The following is an 18,528-nucleotide window of genomic DNA, read 5'->3' on the forward strand; positions in this document are numbered from 1 at the left end:
CTGGTCCATCATAATATGCTGGAAATTCATACGTAGGTGCTCCAATCTCCGGCATATTATGCTGGAACTTTCCTCATGTTGGAGTTCTAGCATAATATGCTGAAAGTTCATACACAGGTGCACCGATCTCCAGTATATTATACTGGACCGGTCCCTATTGCAGTAAAATAGTGGCTATTTTTCAATGAGCAGTCCGAAAACTGGCTAACCCGTATTATTTTTACTAAAATATCATATGGTGCTCATCTCAGCATATCACGTGTATCATCAATGAATTTTTTCTTTTTCTACTTACTCAAAATATTTTAGTTTCTCTACTTTATTTATTTTAATTTTTCTTTAACAATTTCTCAATGCAAGTTTCGCAATTTTAGTGTGTAGTTTTTTGACTGATCTTTTCAAATCTTGAGTGAACTAATTGATGACTATCAGAAAATATTGACGGTTGCAAGTTATAAAACTTTTATGCACTTTCATATTTTTGTATTTTTATCTGTTATAAAAATTAATAAATAACCAAAGCAATAAAGTTTCACGAGGCTTACGCCCCACTTTTCGGAGCTTACGCCTTACCCATACTTAGTAAAACGTCTTGTGTCACGCCTTTACCTTTTAAAATATTGAGATTAATAATAATATTTAAGTGTTAGATGGAATCAGTGATATAAAGTCAAAAGTAAAAGGTAATTCTATGAAAATAACCTCATAAGTGAGGAAAGGCAATTTCCCCATTTTGATTAAAAAAAAGGATCATTAATTACCAAATAGCAGAAAACAACTTCACGTGAAAAATATTTTTCTGAAAGATGATTTTCTGTCATATCAAATGCGCCCCGAGGTACCGTTCGTTCTCTCCTTTCTCTCTTTTGTTTAATTGCTCTAAACCCAATATGAAATGTATGTTTTGTTCCAAATAGTTTTCGCCGATATTTATTCTAATGCGGAAATTAGCATTATGGAAACTTAACTTGTGATCATTTTTGGCCAAAATATGAAACACACACAATTATGGGTGTACAAACCGAACAAAAAAGTTGCACCAAATTGAAAAGTCAAACCAAACCGATTAAAAAATCCGATTAGGTTTGATTTGATATTGAGTAAAAAAAAAATCCGAACCAAACCGACATAAATATATAATTTTTATATATACTTTTAAGAGTTTTTATAGAATTTTCTTTTAGAAAAATATCTAGCAATATTTACAATTCTCTTATGGGATGTAATATTTAGTTAAATATGAAGTACTCTATATTTATTAACATTAAATAATGGGTTGTATGATCGCTTTGTTATCAAGTGTTAGTGAAATGTGTCAATCTCTTTGTTCTTTTATATTTATATGTCAAGATCTATTAAATTTCTATATTTTTTTTGAATTTAAAATGATATTTTGATAATCTAAAATTAAATAGAACATATAATTGTATAGGTTCATATTTATTTTTATGTTTAATGTTAATCTTGAAAGTGTACATCAACGTAAAATTATTGTCAGACGACTAAAAATTAACTATCATGCATTACTAAGAAAATTCTTCCATAAGAAATTTTATTAGATCATATATTTGTCAATTTTTTAAATTTTTACTAAGCATATATTTACTTATAAAAAATTTAACAAATTAAGATTAAAATAATATTCATGTAAAAAAACTCGAAAAATCCCGAAAATCCGACAAAACTGAACCAATTCAAACCAATATAGTTGGTTTGGTTTGATTTGATTTCATTTTGATAAAAACCGAATCAAACCGGTCCATGTACACCCCTACGCACAAGTAACTTTAGAGAGACGTTGAAAAAGAAGTAACCTTAGTGAGATTATTACTTGTTTCCTTACATGATTTCAAATTTAATACGAGTGACAAACTTTTGATCCACATAAATGCAGAATTATAAACAAAGCTAAAATTATGTTACTTTTAAAAGAAAACATAATTTAAGACGTTAATAATTTTTCGAAAATCACATTTTCGTATCACAATTTTGCGTCTTGGTGTAATTGATACAACCTCATTGCGATTTTGAGGAATGGAATCTGCTGCATATGGTGTTACATTCAAGCTGTATCTGATTCCTGCTGGAACATATCTGCACACCTGTTAAATTCTTTGTAATACATTGTAATATTTAAAAGGTTAATTTAAGTAATTCAATTGATAAGCAAAGTTCAATCTTTAACAAAGTTGTAATATTGTACTTTGTTTTTAGTCTTCCAAATTCAATTTCATTTTATCTAACAACATTCAAATTGTTTACCTCGAAAATACGAGTAACAATTAAATTTGATTAGTGATTTTAAAGATATATAATTTAGTTCAATACCAATTAATAATCAAGAAATATGAAGTAGAAATGAAAGATAGAAGTGAATCAAGCCAATGTTACTCAACATCAGTGACCTCGAGCTTAGTGACCTCGAGGTGGCTTAGGGCAATAAGAATAATTAAGCAAGAACAGTAGAGCTAAAGGATAATTCTGATGAACAGTAGACAAAAGGTAGAGAGTATATTCTTTTCTTAATGATTAGATGATGTTACAAATGATTGGGGTCCCCTTTATATAATAGGGGAACCCCTAAACAAGGTATATTTTTATTTACAGTAAGGAATATTATTGGTACAGTTGTCTAATCGCCTAGTACGAAATCGTACAATCCTATTCCAGGATTTGCGCCACGATCTTTGGGGACGTGGCAGGAATCTAGCTCATTTTGTTACAAATCCGTAACGGTACTATTTTGGGGTCGAGCATACTTGGCCCCGGTATTCCTCGTTCCCCTATTTCCGGGTATTGCACTCTGTCTTCGGGCTCGAACCTGGTCCACCGATCTTCGAACTCGATCTCGCCCGGACTCGGGCCTAGGATGGACCCTCGAGCCTATAAATCGGAGGCATACGATTTTGATCGTATACAGATAGTCCCCGCGTTTCTTAGAATAGGATGATAAGAAATGACTTGAACCTCGATCTCCTCGATGTCTCGATCATGATGCCGATCTCGTGATGTCAGCGTCTGAAGTAATTGAAAGGTCGCGTCTGCACAGTTTCCAAGGTCATTAATTAGAGGCGGTTGACGGTCGGCTTTCTGGCTTCCCCAATACGCTTAAGTGACTTCTATAAATAAGCCAACTTCACAATTTTGCATACTTTACTTCTCAATTCGTTCCCAATCTTGTTAGCTCATTCAACTTCCCTAAGACCACACTTCTCTCAATTTATTTTTTACTCCATCATCAACCTTTTCTTCTTCACTTGAACCACAATGGCTAAAATATCCAAAATCGTTCCCCAACAAGAAAAAGCCTCTTCGTCATCACGGCCATCCAGAAGTAAACTGGTGGTGCCACCTCGCATCGAGGAATGCATTCCCCCATCGTGTGAAATATCGTCCGATTTCAAAATTGAAAAACCTATATCGACACCAGGCCAATGTGAGCCTATGTCTCGATGCATCTGTTTGATAACCAAGGATGAGCTTGAGCAGGTAAAGAAGGATTGCAACTAGGATGACAAAGATGTGGTGATTCCTTCCCGAGAAGAGGATATTACTACCCATAAAGCAGGGTACTTAAGTGTGTACACCTACCCATTCACACTGGGCCCTGCAAATCCAACTTCGGGTCCCATTGATCCAGCTATTCTCGACTTCTATCAATGATACCAATTGATGCTTGACCAGATCTACCCTTCATTCTGGCGAATCGTTCATTTGATCAGATTCTTCTCGAGCCAGGTCGAGGGGATGCCTTTCACCCTCGACCATCTAACCAGGTTGTACAGTCCTCGACTATACCGAGGTGGCTTGATAAAACTGCAACGCCGATCCTCTAAATCTCTTTCCTCAGCATCGATGAGGACAAAGACCGAGGATGGATGAGCCGATTTGTCCGAGTCAGGACCTCTGACCTGATACCTGTTGAGAGAATGTCATTCCCCGAGGAATGGAATATGAAACATAAATACACAGTAACTTTATATCTTGCTTCCCTTTTTCTTTCATGGTTTTATCTTTTTCTCGATGTAACCGCTTTCCGATGGTGCAACTTTCACTTGGTTTCCTGGAGCGGTCCCGGACCCCGAGGGTTGGGTTCACAAACTGGCCTCTGCTTCTTCATATGCGGAGCATTGCTGGCGTGATTTAGCTAAGGGCCGATGGGGGGCAAAAAACCACTGTGAGTTTTCTTGTTTGCTTACTTGTGTTTCTCAATGCAATACTTACTTCATCTTTATGCAGGCCTCGAAGACGTTGTCGCAATGCGCCCCCCCCCCCACCTGGTGAAGAAGAGGTCTCAAAACCTCCCAAAGAAAAGAAGAGAAAAAGGGGGTCGTCTGCAAATACCCCTAAGCCGAAGAAGAGCACGGTTCGAAAGCCTAAGGCCGATACTGTGGCCTTATCTCCAGAAACGGCCCAACGCCTCTGGGACCAGGAAGAAGAAGATGATGATGACTGCCTGTTGGTAGCTCGTAAAAGAGGAAGCACTGGTGCTTCGAAGTCTGCCGAACCGGTGGTGGTAGATGCGGTTCATTCTAGAACCGAAGAAATATCCTAGGGAAGCAAAGTCCCCGAGCCATCGGGCAGCAAAAGAGCACCTCGTTTTGGAGGTCATTTGGAAGGTGAGATCGAGGGGCCTGGAGCCCCTTAGAATAGAAAAGAACGCACCAAGTGGATCACTTGGGGTAATCAATATGGATAATTCGCCGCCTGGCCCTGAGTTCTCCGAGAGGCACTTCCGAGATGCTCGGAACATGAGAACTCCCGATGTGGGGACGAGCCACATAGGGCATGATATCTTTTGAGAATTCCTAGTTAGGATCGAGGATGGCCCCGACCCAGATGCTTCTTTTATTTTCGATGAGGCCTGGCGGCTCTTCAAACAAGTAAGTTTTGGTCTTTTGAAATTATGCTTGTAGTGTATCCTTGTTGTTCTGAGTCTAACCTATCCCTATTTGGGAAAGCCGTCGTGCTCCATAAGAAATAATTCTCTAAGTCTCGAACTGAGCTTGCTAGATGTGAGGGCGAGCTTAAGAAGATCTCAGAAGAGAGGGACAGTCTTAAAATCCTCTATGTTAAGAAAGAGTGGAGATCAACAATCTCTGAGCTGAATTGATGAAGTCTTGTCAAGAATGGACTGAGCTCGTTGAAAAGGTAATATAGACTTTGAGGGTCCACTATGTACTTGTTTGTTTTGACGACTAATGCTTCAATTTCGCAGTTTCAGCAGAAGGTCGAGTTGGTGGAGCAGCTTCGGGAGGAGCATAAGATGAAGGAGGCCAAGACCCTAGGGTGGAGGCAAGGCCTGGACAATCTCACCTCTGAGAAAGAAACTCTCCGAGAGCATCTGGATTCACTCGAACGCCAGTTTCAAATGGTGAAGGAGGAGAGCATAGCTCGAGGCCGCATAATCGAGGAGCTTAAAGCTAAATCTGCTACTGAGCTAGCCAAGGCCAAATTTGACACTGAGGCAATTATATCTTCGTACCGAGCCGACACTGAAGCATCTAATACCCGGGCAAAGGAGATCTCCATTGCTGCCGAAGTCAGGTTATCGTATGCACTTGACCATGCCAGGCGACAGTCTCGGAGAAATACCCTCGAGGAGGTGCATGCTCGCGGCTTAGATCTCTCGGCCGATATTGAAAAGGCTAAGACTTCGGAAGATGAGTCCACCACTTTGCTTTCTAATGATGAGGATTCAACCAGTGGCTCCGACAGTGAGGGAGACAAAGATGAAGGCCCTGAGGATGAGGCTCTCGAAGACGCAGCTCCCGAAGGAGATGCAACTGCCGAATATGTGGCTCCGGAGTAGTTTTTAGGTTTCTTTATTTTGCCTTAGTGTTTTTGTGTAAGGACCCCTTGCGGGTATCTGTAATTATCTTTTGGAAATACAAAGGAACTCTTTGTTTCAACCTTGGCTTGTGATGAATCCCATTTTTTCTTTATTTATGGATAATTCAATTGTATAACCCAAATGATCGGTCCGAGTATTGGTTTGAACTTAGAACATAATAACCCTTAGGTTTTTATTGATCAATATAATACCCTTTAAGGTTATGTTAATCCTCTAGCTAAGCTTAAATCAATTTGATGTGAGCTCGAAATAATGGGACTTTTGAGTCCGAGTTAAGTGAGAACGGAGTCTCGAACTCTATATGTTTTGGCCCTTAGGCTCTTTTAGTTCGGCCCTTACGCTCTTTTAGTTGGCCTTAGGCTCTTTAAGTTGGTCTAATTTGGCCTCTAGAACGGCTATATAATTTTTCCCTCTTTTCGATTAAAAGACTTAGTAAAAATTTTATATGCCTTAGCATGTATTTTTTGTACCTGTTGGTTTTTTTAAGGGATCGACGAATCAGAACCTTTATTAATAATTTGCTTGTGTATACATAATCGAAAACCTATTGAGGTTTTCCCGAAGGTTGATATTATCGAAGCCTTTAGATTATTCGAGAGCTGAATTTATCGAAGCCCTTAGATTATTCGAGGGCTGAATTTAGCGAAGCCCTTTATATTTTGCTTTTGCCGAGGGTAGCCTGATTCAACTGGTTTTTCAATGTTTGAAGGACTTTAATTTATGGTAGAAGTCGGACGACTCCAAGCCATATTATTTTGGTCGTAGTCTTTATATGATCGTAGTCTTTAATATGGTCATAGCCTTCAGGTATGTCACTTGGACTTGTTTCCCGATAACTTTTCAAACTTGTCCGAAAAGTTAGTCCCCGAGTATATTGGCCTTGGCCTTTGTTTCGAGGGGGTGCCTCTTTTAGGTCTTATGAGTCGGAGTTTTTGATGACTCGGATGTACTGACTGTCAATGACAATCCCTGAGTATTTCGGGGAGCATTTGTGTTTTGGCACTTGAGACGCTTCCTGTATGATTGTAAGTGTAGAGCTCGTATGATAGTAAACTTCTTTAAGACACAAAATGTTTTTGATATAACCAAAATGCTTCTTCAAATAATTGATACATGCGCACATGTTTTTCCATCGGGGCTCGACTATTCTATATGGACACAGTTCATTTGACCGTTTGGCCCATTACAAAGTTCTCCTATCGATGCCCTCTTAGGCGTGAAGTATTTTCCTCAAAATATAACCTCCGAGGGTGATGCCCCCCAGTATTCGAGGTTGATTGAAAAGAAGCCTTGGATACTGTTGAGTTTTCCTTAGGTAGCACATAGTTGTTGCCTCGTTAAAAACCTTGCTGGTAAAACCCATTTGGGACAAAATCCAATCTAAGGGAAAAAGAGTGCAACACATGCTTTAAAACCTAAGGTCTTCGTGTAAAAAGGGTGTCTTCGAGACCGTGTTCCTTTGGTAGTTTCGATCGAAAATCTGTATTAAGTTAGTTTTAAACTCAAATGGTCAAAAGGATAAAGACATACCTTAGCAGTAGTATCGTTTGAGTAGTGATATGTTCCAATTGTTTGGTAGTTATTCACCTTCCATTGTGCTAAGTTTGTAAGATCCCTTACTAACAACTCCGAGGACTCAGTACGGTCCTTCCCAATTTGGGCCCAATTTTCCTTCATTTGGGTCTCGAGTATTGAGGTGACTTTTCGTAGGACTAAGTCCCTGATTCCAAAGTGCCGAAGGTTGGTCCTTCTATTATAGTATCTTTCGATCCTTTGCTTCTGCGCGGCCATCCGAACAAGCGCTACTTCTCACTTTTCATCTAATAACTCAAGGCTAGTATTCATGGCCTCGTGATTTGTCTCCTCCGATGCATATAGAAACCTGACGCTGGGTTCTCCGACCTCGACAGGGATGAGGGCCTCGGAGCCATATACTAGAGAAAATAGAGTGGCCCCCGTGCTAGTCTTAGATGTTGTCCGATATGCCCAAAGGACCTCGGGTAGAACTTCACTCCATTTCCCTTTACACCGTCTAACCTTTTCTTCAGGTTTTGAATGATAGTTTTGTTTGTTGACTCGGCCTGCCCATTTCCAGTTAGGTGGTATGCTGTCGACAAAATCCTCTTTATTTTATATTCCTCGAGGAACTCCGTCACCTTGCTACCGATGAATTGTTTTCCATTATCACATGCAATCTCGGCAGGTATCCCGAATTGGCATATGATGTGATCCCAGATAAAGTCAATAACTTCTTTTTCTCAGACCTTCTCGAAGTCCTGTGCTTCCACCCACTTAGAAAACTAATCAGTCATAAATAAAATGAATTTAGCCTTACCTAAGGCCGTTGGTAGAGGGCCGACTATATTCATTCCCCATTTCATGAAAGCCACGGGGATAGGACCAAATGGAGTTGTTCCCCAGGCTGATAGATCATTGGTGCAAATCGTTGACACTTATCACATTTTTTGACAAATTCCTTAGTATATTTTTCCATGTTATACCAGTAGTAACCTGCTTTGATAATTTTGCAGACCAAAGATTTGGCACCGGAATGGTTCCCACAAGTGCCTTCGTGGATTTCTCATAGAACATAATCGGTGTCTCCTGGCCCTAAGCATACCGCCAATGGTCCATCGAATGTTCTTCGGTACAATGTTCCATCTTCATCTAATGCAAACCTAGCAGCCTTGGCTCGTAGGGCCCTCGATTCTTTGTGGTCCGATGGGAGTTTTCCACTCTTCAAATAGTCGATATACTTATTCCTCCAGTCCCACGTTAAACTAGTTGAATTTATCTCGGCATGACCCTATTCGACCACAGACCTTGATAATTGGACGACAGTCCCTGGGACGATGTTATCTTCTTCGACCGAGGATCCCAGATTAGCAAGTGCATCAGCCTCGCTATTTTGTTCTCGAGGTACATGATCTAGAGTCCACTCCTTGAAGCAGTGCAAAGTTACCTATAGCTTATCCAAGTACCGTTGCATTCTACCCTCTCGAACCTCGAAACTTTTATTTATTTGGTTTACTACCAATAGAGAATCGCACTTGGCCTCGATGACTTCTTCTCCCAAGCTTTTAGCTAGCTCGAGACCTGCAATCCTGACCTCATACTCGGCCTCATTGTTAGTTAATCTTGGAGTTTTGATAGATTTCCTAATGGTATCACCCGTGGGTAGCTTTAAGACAATGCCGAGCCCGAACCCTTTCACATTTGAGACATCGTCCGTGAAAAGGGCCCATCCCCACGATGTTGTACTCGAGATTACCAGGAGTTCTTTCTCCACTTCAGGTACGAGGGTCGGCATAAAATCGGCCACGAAGTCAGCTAGGATTTGAGACTTGATGGCTATTCGGGGTTGATATTCGATATCGTACCCGCTAAGTTTGACGGCCCATTTGGCCAATCGGCCTGATAGCTCGGGCTTATGCAAAACATTTCGAAGGGGGTAGGTGGTTAATGTGTATATAGGACGACATTGAAAATATGGTCTTAACTTTCGAGATGCGCCTATCAATGCAAGTGCTAATTTTTCTAAGTGAGGGTACCTAGTTTCAGTATCTCCTAGAGTTCGGCTTACGTAATAAACAAGAAATTGCGTACCTTGCTCTTCTCGAACTAGTACCCCACTTACCGCTATCTCGGACACTGCCAAATATAGGTAAAGTTTTTCATTTACCTTCGGGGTGTAAAGCAAAGGCGGGCTAGATAGATATTGCTTTAATTCTTCTAAGGCTTGCTGACATTCTGGGGTCCATGCAAAATCCCTTTTCTTTTTGAGCAAGGAAAAGAACCGGTGACTCCGATCCGACGACCTCGAAATGAATCGACCCAAGGCAGCTATTCGCCCCATTAGCCTTTGCACAGCCTTTATACTATCCATGAACGTGATGTCCTCGATAGCCTTGATCTTATCGCGGTTGATTTAGATACCCCGATTTGACACCACGAAGCCGAGAAACTTACCCGAGCCAAATCCGAAGGCACATTTCTCCGGGTTAAGCTTCATGTTGTATTGCCTCAAAATTTTGAATGTTTCCTGCAAATGAACTAAATGGTCATCTGCGCGCAGGGAGTTAACCAACATATCATCAATATAAACTTCCATTGTTTTGCCTATTTGTTCTTCGAAAATTTTGTTAACTAGGCGTTGGTATGTAGTTCCTGCATTCTTTAGCCCGAAGGGCATTACGTTGTAACAATAATTTACAAATTTAGTAATAAACGAAGTCTTTTCATGGTCTTCTGGGTTCATCCAAATTTTATTTTACCCAGAGTAGGCATAGAGAAAAGTTAGGGTCTCGTGGCTAGCCGTGGCATCGATCATACGATCGATATTTGGCAAAGGGAAAGAATCCTTTCGACTTGCTTTGTTCAAGTCCTTATAACCTACGCACATTCTATGTTTGTTTCATTTTATAGGAACCATGACAACATTAACTAACCACTAGGGGTATTTTACCTCCCAAATAGACCCTATTTTAAGGAGTTTGGTTACCTCGTCTTTTATGAAAGCATGCTTTACCTCGGACTGAGGCCTCCTTTTTTGCTTTGCCGGTTTAAACCTGGGATCGGTGCTTAGCCGACGCGTGGTGATTTCTGGTGAAATCTCTGTCATATCTAAATGGGACCAAGCAAAGCAATCCATATTATCAATAAGAAATTGAATGAGTTTTTTCCTAAGTTCTAGGTCAATCCTGTTCCCAGGTATACCTTTCTCTCGGGTAGTACTCGATTATAATGACCGAATCCAACTCCTCGATAGTTGATTTGGTTGCATCAGATTCTTCGGGAATAATGATAACTAGGGATTAGGATGCATTTTACACTCCTTCTTACTTGAGTTTTGATAAAAAATGTGTACAAAATGGTCCCAAAGGCTTACATGTTGTACTTGTTTGCAGGGTTTGGTCAACAAGGTGACAATTCATCAAAACTAGCTCAAAAAGGAGTGAAATATGCACAAGTACCAAGAACAAGTTCGAGCACAGTGCAACAGGTCCACTGCGGCCGCACTCCATTTGGTGCGGTCCGCAGTGAGGAGGTTCAGAGAGGTGCATATTTTAGGAAATCAAGCATTGCGGCTACAAAGCATTTTATGCGAACCGCAATGGACTCACCGCGGCCATACTCGATATTGTGCGGTCTGCAAAGAGGGAGTTCAGAGAGTTGAAGAATTGGAGCTTAATAGCAATGCGGTCCGCGGTCCTTTTTGTGCGAACCGCAACAGAAGCCACCGCGGCCGCGGTGCATTTGGTGCGGCCCGCGGTGGCCAAGTTCAGAGAGCAGAGATTAAAACCAAGAAGCCTCATTGCAGCCGCACTCGATTTTGTGCGGACCGCACTACACCGGGTATTTTTGACTAGAAAATTTGGGCTAGTATAAATAATTTCTTTTGCCATTTTTAGGTCATCAGATATATTTTTAACTTCCAACTGCGCTTGTGAACAGTGTTTCTTACCCTTTTTGAGTAATTTTAGAATAGTTTTATAATTAAATCTTCAAGTATTAGCTTGTAATTAAATATTATGGATTTTTCTTCATCTATTTCTTTGTTTTCTTTTATTATCATGAGTATCTAGACCCATTAGCTAGGGTTGTGGCTCAATCCTAATGTGGGTATTTGATGGGTCTTGTGTTTTAAGGCTTGAATGTCTTTGGATATTTGATATTTGGACTAATTTATGGTTTCAATGTTGAATTAGTGGTTGCAAACACTAATTTGTGCCTATTTGACTTGGGTTCTTCTTGAGAAAGAGAACCTGAGTCTAGGAAAATTAGTTCAACAAGGAGTTGGGGCATATTCGAGAGATTTATAGCCGCAATTAAAGGGTTAAACCTAGAGATAGTAATACCCGACTTGAACCTAAATTGCTTGCACAAATTATCATTCCCAATTGGTCTTGAGAAAGTCAATTAGGACAAAATCACTCAAACTATCGAGAGGTATAGAGTGAGAAGTTCAGTGCATTGGTTATATCGTAATCCCCAACATGACAACCTAGCCTTAGCCTCGAGAACCCGTCAAGTATCCATCTAGGAGAAAGTCACTTCCCTAGTGCCTTCTTAACTATTTAGACAACCTTCAAGTATTTCACTCTTAGCTTAATTTAGCATCTTATTAGCATAAAATTAGAAGTAAAATCAAAAGACCAACTATGATTAGAAGTACAATTATGAGCAATTACGCATCTCTAATTTAGATAGAAACTCAATTCCCATTTTTAGCTCCCTGTGAAAATTGATCCCGACCTTCTCGGGTAAAACCTACTTCTACCACTCTCGCTACTTTGTAGTAGTGCAGCGTTGACACCGATAACTTTTTTGGCGCAGTTGTCGGGGAGCTAACGGTTTTGGCTATCTATTTAAATAGTTTTATGTATTGTTCTTCTTTCCTTCTGTGTTACTAATTTGTGTGTGTCACAACTTCAGGTACAAAATGGCAGCAAGCAATGCACCTCTTGGAGATCTTCCGCCGGGGGAGGAGGTAGATGACAATGTTGGTGATGAGGTTCATATTGTACCTCAAGGACAAAGGAGAGGCCGCCAGTCCAATGATAATATTCCAGACCCTCCCCCTCCACCTCCAAGAGTGTCTCCTTGAGTGCTTCCCAACCAAGAATATGCTAGTGCAATTGTCCCACCCCGGATCCGGGTGGGCAATTTTCAAATTACCAATGTGATGCTAACATTGCTGGAGTAGCATGGATATTTCACGGGCGCTGTCAATCAGAATGCTTACAAATATCTCAAGGGTTTCATGGATACCTGTTGGGGGAGCAAGTAAACTAATGTGTCGGAGGATGCACTTCGGTTGAGACTATTCCCTTTCTCACTTAGAGGGAAGGTATTGGATTGGCTTGAGCGACTTCCCAACCATTCCATCACTAAATGGGATGAGTTGGCGGACAATTTCATTGCAAAGTTTTTCTCACCGGGGCATATGGAAACATTGAGAGATGAGATCTTAGCTTTCAAGCAAGAGCCCACCGAACCACTACATGAGATTTGGGAGCGATATAGAAACATGGTAAAGGAATGCCCCAACAATGATATGACTGAGGCAATGATCCAATAGACTTTCTACCGGGGCATTAACACAACAAACCAATGCATAGTGAACCAACTTGTTGGAGGCTATTTTTTGAAGCTGTCTTATGATGAGGCTTGTGACATTTTTGACGAGATGGCTGACACGTCCTCCACTTAGCAAAGTAGAGCCAATGTTCCCTAGGGTGACCCTACAGTCACTCATTTGCACAAAGAGCTACATGACCATGGGCAGGCCATAGCAGAGCTGACAACTACAATGAACCACTAGCGAAGGCACAGTTGCAACAAGTTCAAAATCCACGCCAAGTAAATGCTATGGAGGGTGTCAACACTCTAGTGAACAAAAGAAGACAAAGAGGTCAACAGAATCAAGGGAGTTAGGATCAATTTGACAATGATTGTGGTGGATTCCAAAATGATGGTTATGATGGGCAGAATGAAGAGGTGCAATACGTGAATAACTACCAAGGCCAAAGGGGCAATTCTTCCAATCAACAACAATGGAGACCCCAAGGCAATTGGGGAAATCAACAACAACAAGGGAATAGTAATTGGGGGAACAAAAACCAAAATTCCAATTGGGGCAATCAGAACAATATTCAGAACAACCAGGGTAATTGGAATGGCAACAACAAGAATTGGGGTGGTAGCAACAATCAGGGAGGTTAGAACAATGACAATCAAGGAAATCGGGGGCAAGGCTTTCAAAGGCCCCAAATGTATCAACAACCGAATAATCCACCCCCATTTCCATCCCAAGGTCCTAGTTCTTCCAATAACGAAATGGGGAGAATTGAAATGATGTTTGAACAGATGATGAAAAAGAATTCAGACTCTGATGCTCAGTTGGCTTCCTACAATACTTCAATCAAAAACTTGGAGGTTCAATTAGGCCAAATATCACATTCCTTGAATACTCGTCCTAAGGGGCTCTACCAAGTGATACGGTAGTTAAACCGAAGGGTGGAACAATAATGTGATGGCGGTGACTATAAGAAGTGGAAGAGGCGGTAATGTGAATGTCTCCAAGCAAAAAGCAATTTTGAGTGATGAAGTTGAGTTGCAAGAAGATAAAATTTCTTTGGTGGTTGAAAATGTGGTTGATGAGAACGTGAATGAAGAAGTGAGGATTGATATTCAAGATGCCGAGGTGGATACTCAGAATGACGTGAACCCATCTAGGGAACACGTAATAGACATACCGGAAACGGTTGTGCCTAAAGCCAAGGATCCTTTTCCAAGGCCACCTCCACCTTATCCTCAAAAGCTCCCGAAGCAGAAAAATGAGAATCAGTTTAAAAAGTTTATTGACATGATGAAGAGTTTATCCATTAATGTGCCACTAGTGGAGGCTCTAGAACAAATGCTAGGCTATGCTAAATTCATGAAGGACTTGATGACAAAGAAAAGATCCATGGATTGTGAAACTATCAAGATGACCCACCAAGTTAGTGTAATAGTGCACTCAATGGCCCCGAAGCTTGAGGATCCTGGTGCTTTCACCATTACTTGCACCATTGGGAGTGCGGACTTTGCAAAAGCTCTATGTGATTTGGGGGCAAGTATCAACTTGATGCCCTACTCAGTTTTCAAGACTTTGGGTATTGGGCAACCAAGGCCGACTTCTATGAGATTGCAAATGGCGGATAGAACTATGAAGAGACCATTGGGTATTATTGATGATGTTCTTGTCCGGGTGGACAAATTTATCTTGCCAGCTGATTTTGTGATCTTGGACTATGAGGTAGATTATGAAGTTCCAATCATATTTGGCAGACCTTTCCTTGCTACTGGGAAGGCCTTAGTTGATGTGGAAGCAGGGGAACTCACCTTCCGGGTGGGTGATGAGAAAGTGATCTTTCATGTGTGCAAGTTAATGAAGCAACCCAACAGTTCTGAGATATGCTCTTTTGTGGACCTTGTCACAGCAGTGATAGTTGATAATACCAGTACAATGATCAATGTGGAGGACCCTCTAGAGGCAATATTGTTGAATCTTGATGTAAATGAGGATGAAGGACGAGCGGAGTGCGTGAATGCTTTACATGGAATGGGCTCTTACTCTTATGAGCCTAGGAAACTCTCTTTGGACCTTGAGAATAGGAAGACTCCACCAACAAAACCTTTAATTGAGGAACCTCCGGTGTTGGAATTGAAGTTGTTGCCTCCACACCTCAGGTATGAGTTCTTAGGCCCTAGTTCAACTTTACTAGTTATTCTTTCTTATTGTCTTACTAACATGCAGGTTGATGCCACATTGGCGGTGCTTCAAAAGAGGAAGAAGGCAATTGGATGGACCTTAGCTGATATTCGGAGAATAAGCCCGCATTCTGTATGCATAAGTTTATTTTGGAAGATGATGCAAAGCCCTCCTTGGAACATCAAAGGAGGTTGAACGAAGCAATGCAAGAAGTTGTGAAAAAAGAGGTGATCAAGTGGTTGGATTCCGGGGTTGTGTACCCCATCTCTGATAGCTCTTGGACTTCATTGGTGAAATGTGTGCCGAAGAAGGGTGGCATGACCATGGTTGCAAATTCACAAAATGAGCTGATTCCTACCGTGACCGTCATCGGGTGGAGGGTATGTATGGACTACCGCAAGTTGAATAAAGTGACCCGCAAGGATCACTTTCCATTTCCTTTTCTTGATCAGATGTTAGATCGACTTGCTAGGCGTGCCTTCTACTATTTCTTGGATGGGTATTCATGGTACAACCAAATCTTGATTGCTCCGAAAGATCAGGAGAAGACCACCCTCACTTGTCCATATGGCACCTTTCCCTTTTCTCGGATGCCTTTTGGGTTGTGTAATGCACCGACTACATTCTAGTAGTGTATGATGGCTATTTTCACCGATATGATGGAATATATCTTGGAGGTATTCATGGACGACTTTAGTGTTGTGGGTGATTCATTTGAGGAATGTTTGAAAAATCTTGATAGAGTGTTGGCCCATTGTGAAGAAACCAATCTTGTTCTTAATTGGGAGAAATGCCACTTCATGGTGGAAGAGGGCATAGTTCTTGGGCGTAAAATTTCAAAGCATGGTATAGAGGTGGACAAAGCAAAAATTGATGTGATTTCAAGGCTCCCTTCGCCTACCTCTGTCAAGGGAGTTATAAGTTTTCTTGGGCATGCGGGGTTCTACCGGAGATTTATCAAAGACTTTTCGAAGGTAGTGAATCCCTTATGCAAGTTATTGGAAAAAGATGCCAAGTTCGTGTTCGATGAGAGATGTATGAAAGCATTTGAATTTCTCAAGCACATGTTGACCACCACTCCTTTTATTACCGCACCTAATTGGAGCTTGCATTTTGAGCTCATGTGTGATGCAAGCGATGTTGCGGTTGGGGAGGGTTTGGGTCAAAGAGTGAACAAAATGTTTCATCCGGTGTACTATGCGAGCAAGACAATGAATGATGCTCAAGTGAACTACACGGTGACCGAGAAAGAGCTTTTGGCTATTGTGTTCGCGATGGAGAAAATTTGGCTGTATCTCATGGGTGCCAAGGTCATAGTCCATACTGATCATGCCGCACTCTGGCCCTTGATGACGAAGAAGGATTCCAAAGCTAGACTAATGCGATGGGTCTTATTACTTCAAGAGTTTGATTTGGAGATTGTGGACTAAAAGGGTAGTGAAAACCAAGTGGCGGACCTTATGTCCTGCTTAGAGGAGGAGGGGGAGTCCTCGTGATGGCCTAGAGATCAATGATTCATTTCCCGACGAACAACTCCTTTCGGTGTCGGTGAATGGTATGACATGGTTTGCGGACGTTGCTAATTTCCTTGTGACTGGTATAATCCCATGTGAGCTCTCTTCTAACCAAAGGAAGAAGCTCAAATGGGATAGTTTGGATTTCTATTGGGATGAGCCGTACTTGTTCAAGATTTGCACGGATGGTGTGATCCGAAGGTATGTCCCGGAGGAGGAGCAATTGAGTATCTTAGAGGCATGTCATTCCTCTCCCTATGGTGGGCATCATGGAGGGGCGAGGACGACTTCAAAAGTTCTTAGTTGTGGGTTTTATTGGCCAACTTTGTACAAAGAGGCAAGTGAACTTGTGAAGAAGTGTGACGAATGTCAAAGAGCGAGTGGAATTTCGAAGAAAGATGAGATGCCTCTCAATACCATTCTTGAAGTTGATATTTTTGATGCATGGGGCATTGATTTTATGGGCCCGTTTGTTAGCTCATGTGGGAATACATACATTCTTGTTGCGGTTGACTATGTTTCAAAGTGGGTTGAAGCTGTGGCTTTACCCAACAATGAGGCCCGGGGTGTTGTTGCGTTTCTCAAGAAGAGAATTTTTTACAAGGTTTGGCACTCCTCGTGCAATCATAAGTGATGGGGGTCTCATTTTTGCAATAGAGCTTTTGACACTTTGCTTGCAAAGTATGGTGTCAACCACAAAGTTTCTACTCCTTATCATCCTCAAGCGAGTGGCCAAGTTGAAGTCTCAAACAGGGAAATCAAGAGTATATTATCAAAGACGGTCAATGCAAATAAGACCGATTGGTCAAAGAAGTTGGATGATGCTCCATGGGCTTATAGGACTACTTACAAGACTCTGATTGGTATGTCTCCATACCAGTTGGTGTTTGGGAAAGCTTGCCATCTACCGGTTGAGTTAGAGCACAAGGCCATGTGGACTTTGAGGAAGCTGAATCTTGAATGGGATGTGACAGCAAATCTTCGTGTGGAGCAGCTTAATGAACTTGATGAATTTCGATTCGATGCCTACTCCAGTTCGTCCTTGTACAAGGACAAGATGAAGTGCCTTCATGATAAATATGCTCGTGGTAAGGAGTTCAAAGTGGGTGATTTGGTTCTCTTGTTCAACCCTCGGTTACGTTTGTTTCTGGGAAAGCTTAAGTCGAAATGGAGTGGACCTTTTGAAGTGGTGTTTATGACTCCGTTTGGTGCACTTGACTTGAAGAACAAAAATGGGGAGGTTTTCAGAGTTAATGGGCACAGGGTCAAGCACTACCTGGACAAGATTGATGACAGTCACGTGGTGGCACTTCTTCATCTAAACTGATTTGATGGTAACCTGCGTCGTGTCGCGACGTTAAATCAGGCGCTTCTTGGGAGGCAATCCATGTGTCTTTCATTTTGTTTTTCTTTGATTCTCTTCTTAGTGTAGGATTTATTTTTGGACTGACTGGTTGTGAGATGTTGTAGGATTGTTTTGATGCAATGCAGGACCAAGTTGAAAAAAATGCACACTCTCTGAAGTTTGCAATGCGGACCGCACTTCATTTTGTGCGGCCGCAACACATTTTGTGCAGTCCGCGATGGACCACTGCGGCCGCATTGCATTTCTTGCAGTCCGCAGTGGCCATCTTTCCAGTGTCACTTGTTTCTGAGTACCGTGGACCACGGTGCCATTTTGTGCAGTTTGCGATGGGTAGGTGAGATGGGCCCCAGGTCCTTTTTCTATAAATAGGACCTGAGGCCCTCAGTTTGATCTTTTCGACCTTTTACTCTCAACAGCTTAAAAATTACTGTTCGTCACTCATTCTTGCGTGAATTTAACTGCTAAGTCTCGTTAATCAAGCTTGCCTCTCAATTCTGGTAACTTTAATTCCTTCTTAGTCGTTTAATTTTGTCATTTT

This window comes from Nicotiana sylvestris, chromosome 9 (genome assembly GCF_000393655.2).
Source record: "Nicotiana sylvestris chromosome 9, ASM39365v2, whole genome shotgun sequence".
Taxonomy (NCBI): domain Eukaryota; kingdom Viridiplantae; phylum Streptophyta; class Magnoliopsida; order Solanales; family Solanaceae; genus Nicotiana; species Nicotiana sylvestris.